This window comes from Fragaria vesca, linkage group LG1 (genome assembly GCF_000184155.1).
Source record: "Fragaria vesca subsp. vesca linkage group LG1, FraVesHawaii_1.0, whole genome shotgun sequence".
Lineage (NCBI taxonomy): Eukaryota > Viridiplantae > Streptophyta > Magnoliopsida > Rosales > Rosaceae > Fragaria > Fragaria vesca.
This window is the reverse complement of record NC_020491.1, coordinates 15606743-15612654: the sequence shown is the minus strand read 5'-3', so window position 1 is coordinate 15612654 and position 5912 is coordinate 15606743. Positions and strand designations below refer to the sequence as shown.

The following is a 5912-nucleotide window of genomic DNA, read 5'->3' as shown; positions in this document are numbered from 1 at the left end:
TTCGTACGTAGTTATTTCGATCACCGGAAAATTGGGATATAATCTGAAACTAATTATGAAGCAGATGCGCGGTACAACCACAAGTTTCGAGGACAAGAAACTTTGTTAATTGTGATGATCATCACCTCCCTCCCTCATAAGTCATAAGCTTCCATCTCACTTACCTTAATTAAACATATATATTGGCATTGTGATTTAATTTTAAGCCTACAGAGTACTGTCTCAAAGCATGCATGTGAAGGTAGCAGTTGAGCTTGAACCAAAAATGAAATGATCAGTTTAATTAACGTCAGATTGTCAGGAGGTGTTTGTTTTTATTCAGGGCATAATACATTAACGATGAACACATAATCTCTGGATAGTATCTGGGTACGTCACTGAGTTTAAGATCAAGACTTGCTCATGGTGGTGTTGGAAAGGGTCTTCTGCTTATTGACCATACAATTTTCCAATACAAGAATTTGGTAGTTCAACCAGAATACGTACTAATTCTCAACGCAAAAGCAATCGAAGTCTGTAAAACAAATATCAACTGGAGTGGTAATGTTGGTCAAGCGGCCCAACATGGAACCCCTATGTCTACCGTTCGAATACCAACTCCTCCTGGTTTGTGTTTTCATAAAAACTCTTATTAGTTTGTGGCTAGCAGATTGGAGAGCTTACGGATAGATCAAGTTAGTTACCTAACTCACGAATAAGAAATAAAAAATAAAAAAATATGTGAAACGTACAACGGGGTTTTTCTTCCTCATCAATAGCAATTACAGATGTTCATATCACACACATAATCTCTCATCACGTATTTTGAACACTCAATTTAATCTAGTATATATTTTGCCACCCCTGCAGCGTCGCTCCTTCTCACAACCTCTGCTATACCTGTTGCTTGGTGGAGACGAGCAGTTTTTCCCACCCCGACATATAGGTAGGTCATATTTCAGAGCGCCATTACCAATCCGGCCGGCATTGGTGGTTTCAGTGCACAACGAACATATCAAGAGAGCGAGGATACATAGCGTAAATGCCTTCGACACTGTCATTTCTTCAACAATACAAATAGCTAGATCAACTTGCTCGATCAGAGACTCAGAATGATAATTCAAAGACGAGGTGTTGATGGTGAAACTAAGAAAGTACCTATTTATTGTCTTTGTGTAAGCCAATTCGTTATTGATTAGTGGTCTAACAGAATAACATACTTGTTTACAACTGTGAATGTATGATCTGTTCCAGATCATATATATGTTAGCTAAATTGTTATGAGATTTCTGGAACCCCATCCATGGAGCTGTACGTTGGAGCATGACTGCATGCATGAGTCTCTAGACGATCGAAGAGGAAATTAGTTACTTAAACTCTCATCATATTCTTTTTTAATTTAGTTTCATAATTCTTTTATAGTTCTCATGAACTATGCCAGAGCGGGGCGAAACTAGAGGAAACTCTGGTCGAGGCCCGCGATACTAACGTGTAAATCGTTCGTCTGATTTGGGTATAGGGGCGAAAGACTAATCAAACTAAAAGACGATAACTTATAACAAAAACCGTATTTGTGGTCTGGAGGATATTCACGATCGTAGCTCATAGCTCGTCAGAAAATACTCAAAATAAAGACCCGAGAAATAAAACGGCCGCCTTGAATGAACTTTTATCTCTCTAATGAGAGCGTATTCAGCGCACCCGGAAAAAAACAATGACGTGGCTGTTAATTGGTAGATGGTGATGGGTTCCGTCATGTGAGCGCGGGGGTTAAAACATTATTTACCATATGGTATGTGTTCTTCATTCGCCGCATACCTCCTCTCTCTCATATTTCTTCTTCTCCACACAGCATACCTCCCGCTCTCTCATAGAAGTCGTGTTTCATGTTAGGGTGAACGGGAATAGCATATGAGAGACGAAATCGCCGGAAGATCGGGTTATTGAAGATGCAACACAATTGTTGATTTTGGGCGATTAGTGAGTGTGTTCATCTGTGGAAGACCACCAATCGGTTTGTTTCGGATCTGGTCTTGCAGTATGATGGTAATAGTTGTATATGTTTGTATCGGTAATTTGGTACGGGTGAGGGAGGAAAGAAGCTGATTAAGTCGCTGTTCAATTTCATAAATACAATTTCATTATTATTTTTCTATTCACAGCCCTCTCCGCTCTTCTATTTCATCATCAGCTAGCAATCTACAATCTGCAATGGCAGTTCAAGCTCAATACCCTTCCAATATTCTATTCCTAAACAGGTTTGAATTCTCCCTGCACCTTCCTTAGTTCGCAGTCTGCATATGTAGTCTAATGATTCTAATCCCAGTTCGATTTTCTTGTGTTAACGTCTGGTTATTTTTTCAGATTCTTGGTCTTCTTTTGGTCAATGACAATGGGAACACTGCTCGATATATTCGCAAACATCATCTGGTATGGTTAGATTAAATATGTACTCTTAGTTTATGTGCATGGTTAAATTCACTGAATGCTTTCCGTGTATGCGTTCTATGCCTCTAGATCAGGTCGGGATCACTGTATAGTTTTATAAGGTGGATGTTGACTAAAATTGTTATGATGACTTTTGTTTCATTATTTTCATAGCTTACATTCATGGTTTTTCTTGTTTTCCTTTTCTATATTTTCTTGATTCTGATATTCTGCTCCTTAGGCAGATAAAAGTTCTTTTGATGGCAGTTAAGGATTTCAATCCTGATTGTGGTGATTCTGCATACACTATGGGAATTGTAGATTTGTTGCTTGTATGTGTAGAACTGTCATATAGGCCTGGTAATTGCCTCATTATCCTTTCTCTTTTAGTTGAGTTATATTAACCTGATGAGATGGATGACTATTTGTTAACTTTTGGCATCAAGCTAAATAGTTTTCCTTATGATGTACGTCTGTTATAATGTTATTATGTTTTTCTGCAATTTAATATTTGTTGGCTCTAATTTGATGTAATATCTGTCTGTAGAGGCCGGCAGTGTTAGGCTCATTAAAGTGTTATCCACAATCAGTTGTCATTGATGAGAATTTGTCGCTGGCTTCACTTGATTCCATTGTGATTGCTGAGAAGAATTACTTTTTAGTGTAGAAGTCCTGCCATGTGCTCTGTAAGCTGCATAGACGCTGATCAGCTGATGAACTAGCTCATTTGCTGAAAGCTATGTTTGTATATCTCTGTGTTTATTTGAGTGGCTAGAACTTGCTCATTTTTGAATACTTCCTTTGCTTCATGCTTTCAGAACTGATGGGTACATTTTCTTTGCAGTAATATATCAGCACGTTTGTTTCACAGGACTGGACTGGACTGCTTACATAATGAAATAGCACTAGTCCGGCGTTTGGCTGAACCACGGACTCGAATAAATGAGCATACGGAGTCCAAAAATTGCCTCCGCACCTTCTTGCACCTTCTCTCCAAGCTTGTGTTCTACAACGCCAAAACTTCGCTATCGTGCTTCAGTCTCATCTCTCAATTATCTCTTTTGCTTCAATCTCCATCGACGTATTGCTTATCTTGATCAGGTTCAAATTCTCTCTTTTATCGTTCTGTATCTTGCGTCAATCCATTTTCACTATTCCCCTTGATACTAGAATTTTTTGTATTAAACACCATAGATTGATTATCTACTTTGAACCTCGAATTGAGTGCCACTAAATCTCATATATATGAATTCCTGATTTATGGAGCACTTGGTGCCTTGGAATGCATTTAGAAAGATTTCTGTAAAATAGTAATGGTGATGCAGGGCAGAATTTGTTCTAGTTGGCTTTTCATACATGCAAAGTTGATTGTTTGCAGTTGGTCTTGTGAGGATTGATATAACAATGAGCTACCAATTTGTATGTTATGCACTTATGTGGACATTTATTAGCATTATGTGTTGTATGTTATAAGTTAATTTTGTACACGCAAAATCACTTCATTCTTTGCAGTTAGTTTTGTGAGGATCAACATGACAATTAACTATTTTAGATTAGTGAGGAGACTCAATTGCATTTCATAGGTAGTGCAATCCTAAAACTTGCTGAGCAGACTAAACTGGAATTTGTTCACCAATGCATTATGGTCCACCATGTCCCAGGACTCCTTTCATGGAGCCATAGGATATGCCTGAAGATGCATTTAAATGGTTGAATCAGTTCGCTTAATATTGTAGAGATGCCATACACTATTGATATTTGATTCACAATTGCAGCTCTTTAGTGGTTCTGTTTTATAAGTTTAACTGCCTTTAGGGGTGCCATGGCATGTAAGTCTTCAGTCTAGGTTGTATTTGAGACGGGCAATAACTTTAAGGGAGTCCATTGTCCAAAGATATGTTATCTAGGGTTCGTACTGTGTATTGTTTGTTAAACTTGTTCTTTTACTGCTTTCCTATTTCTGATTTCTGTTACTGTTGCTGTAAACTAAACATGTGTCCTTTACAGGGAATTGATTCTTAGTGTCCTTTTTGTCGATGCTTTGAGTGGTTCAAAAGACTTTCAACTATTTCAGGTATGTGGTAATCACAATCTAAGACACATGACTGGTGTTCTCACTGGATGTTCCAGTTAACGGCTTAATGCCATGTATCAGCTATCAACTATATAGTACTTATCAAAAAGAGATAGCAGATAGAGAGTTTTATGCTGTCAATGGGTTAAATATTATTGAAATGGTACTATGACATAATACCTCATAGATCAATAGCTTCAGTGCCTACTTTTTCAGTGGTACAATCATTTGTTAGTTTTTTAGTGTCATTCAACATTGGAGAATTGGTCATCGAAATCTTAGGCACATGAACTCTTGTCAGTTTTGTTTGTTTTTTTTCTTCCTAAACTTTTTTGTCTTAATTATGTTACACAGGAGTCATTAATGAAGGTTCTGCAGGTGTCATTTATAGACCAATGGCTCTTATGTTAAACACCAATTAAGCAGCTTTTACTTTGGATTATGAAGAAACCTAAGCATGATGAAAACAAGGACACAATTAAACCACAGATAGTATATTCATTTGGCGACCATTATTACTTCAGAAAAGAACTTGGAATCTTGAACCTTTGACAGGGTATGTAAGCTTTATCCTTATCTTTGAGTTGTATGGTTATGGATATGTGCTATATTATAGTTTTTCTTGACAAAGTTTACCCTTTGTTACTGCTGTCACTGCATAGGTATGTATTCCTGCTTGACAAGTCTCGTAGAATAAGATGGCAAGGCTCCGGAGTGCCTGCACCAGAGGAGGCTTCTTCCCTTCTCCCTTGCACATCCACTACTCTTGGAACATTCTTTGCAGCCTGACACGGTCACTGGTGATATAGTTTTTAGAGAATATGCTTTGTGGAACATTCTTTGTCACTCAGAGAGATGGTTTTCAGCAAAAGGAACATCCAAAGTTCAATAGGAATATGCATGACCCTTTTGTGGAACATTCTTTGTCCATTAATGGATATGGTGTCCATTTGAATTTCATCGTTCATATAATTTGTAGATGAGTATTGTTGTTGGATCCATATATGTTATGATTGCGTCAGTCCAACTAGATGGGTAAACTTTGGATAAACATTAAGGCCTAAAGGGCAAAGGAGGGGCAACAAAGGACAGCCCAGGCCCACCCCACAAAAAGCAAAAGAATTAAACTTCATTTCATTAATCATTATACAAACCTTCTCGGGAGAAGGACGGGACAATATCCTGACGAGAAAATTCAATAAAGCACAGCCACTTGTCAAGCTGGGGGAGGTTGGAGGCTAGAAACCTAAAACACGTGAAGTACTCATGCAGGGCTAAAGTGGACTGCAGGTCTGCAGCACATCAGCTTATTCTCCTACAGTTTTGGAGAGCATATTCTCCCTCTAAATTCTCTCGACCCAAATGACGGCGAGCTTATTCTCTTTTTAAATTTCGGAGAGCTTATTCTCTACATTATTTCCATCTAATTGAA

The 5912-nt window shown here is 38.0% G+C and overlaps 1 non-coding gene across 1 annotated transcript; it reads left to right on the top strand.

Annotated features, from left to right (window-relative positions):
* Window positions 1-2170: 2170 nt before the first annotated feature.
* Window positions 2171-5296, top strand: LOC101310455. Its single transcript, XR_183752.1, has 7 exons — window positions 2171-2237; window positions 2344-2409; window positions 2652-2766; window positions 2954-3507; window positions 4414-4480; window positions 4835-5036; window positions 5143-5296. It is a non-coding gene; the product is annotated as an uncharacterized LOC101310455 (transcript).
* The last annotated feature ends 616 nt before the right edge of the window (window positions 5297-5912 follow it).